We start from the raw sequence: 1,425 nt of genomic DNA, 5'->3' as shown, positions 1-1,425 counted from the left end.
CCACATAGAATAGCTCTCCTAGAAGCTAATCCTGACCAGGATTAAATGATAATCCGAGTTTAAAATTCGGCCCTTAATCACTAGTTTATAGTTCGTCACCTTTTCCGTCTCTCTCCCCTCGCCAGGTACTACGACAGTCGCGACTTTCGGAACTCGAACAGTAAGCTGAACGAGACCAGTGGCGGATGGTCGAATCAGAGCCGGGGTGCCTACTCGTCTTCTAATTCTCCGGTGCGATATAATCAGAGCAGTGGCGGATATAGAGGTGGCGGCAAGGGCGGCAATCAGCAGAGAAGACTGAGGTAAGAGAGGTAGGGGGTCGAATATTAAAAAAATCTGGTGTGAACGTCACACGACTTTCCTTATCCCATTGAATGATGCTTATTTGGGTGTTCTTCTATTGCTATTATATTACTTTCTTTCCTATAGCATAAAAAAAAAATTCATTATGTCAAGTACCTACTATGTATGTATAGGATCGAACTCAGAATAGTGAGAAAATATTGGAATCGATTTTTGAAACCATCAGATGGGTGAAAAATTGGAAATATTCGATTTGAGATCTGGTCCCCTGATTCTAAAAAAAAGGAATTTTCGGCAAATGTCTTGAAAACGGGTTGCCTGGAAGGAACTGACAATAAGCGCCAACTCTATTAAGCAGGAATAGGCTAGTAAGAAGAAGAGTCCTGAAAACGGTAAAATCGGAGTTCATCCCAACTATGCATGTACGTATCTAATCAGTATATTGTTGACAATGTTGTTTGGTTGTTTTTCTTTATAATTATATTTTTCTTTTTTACTGAATTGTTATATTGCTGTTGTTTGTTATATTGTTATACTTATATACTGAATTCTTATATTACTGAATTGTTAGTTGTATGTATTATTCTTTAACCCATCAAATATACGAGACCTTGTTTAGACTGCTGGGGTAAAGGGACTTTTCAGTCCTTTTCGGGCAGGATAAACAAGGTATATTCTATTCTATTCTATAAAATAACAGTTGCATTTTCATGTGATTTTCTCACGATATTTTCATTATTTATTTTTCTTTCTCTCAGATTCGTTGAGAACAAGACCCACTACAACAATCACCATGGTAACGGCTACAACAACAACAATCGAAACTGGACGTCTAATCATTCTCGGGACGGCCAGAACTACACACGGGGGTACTACTACAACAATCATCACAACTACAACAATAACAGGAACTACAACAAACATCCTAATAATAATGGTGAGTACCCTTGGAAAGCATAATTAAGTGACTGGGTTCTGGAACTCTAAAGGTGTGTCGTCGATGGGCATCAAGGTGCGTGAATCTAGGATCTACGATATATTGCCAACGCAGTGTGGACGGTTCAGTCGACATCGATCGACGGCCAGTCGCCTATGTGTGGACACACCTTAAGATTTAGGCCT

At 39.4% G+C, this 1,425-nt stretch overlaps 1 long non-coding RNA gene across 1 annotated transcript; it reads left to right on the top strand.

Moving 5' to 3' along the window:
- The first annotated feature begins 131 nt into the window (after positions 1-131).
- On the top strand, positions 132-1,204 carry LOC113473027. The gene is made up of 2 exons (XR_003395122.1): positions 132-302; positions 1,062-1,204. It is a non-coding gene; the product is annotated as an uncharacterized LOC113473027 (long non-coding RNA).
- The last annotated feature ends 221 nt before the right edge of the window (positions 1,205-1,425 follow it).

The sequence above is a fragment of the Diaphorina citri genome, unplaced genomic scaffold, assembly GCF_000475195.1.
Source record: "Diaphorina citri unplaced genomic scaffold, Diaci psyllid genome assembly version 1.1 scaffold12831, whole genome shotgun sequence".
Lineage (NCBI taxonomy): Eukaryota > Metazoa > Arthropoda > Insecta > Hemiptera > Psyllidae > Diaphorina > Diaphorina citri.
Note: the sequence above shows the minus strand (reverse complement) of the source record. Positions and strands in the feature narration are given on the sequence as shown.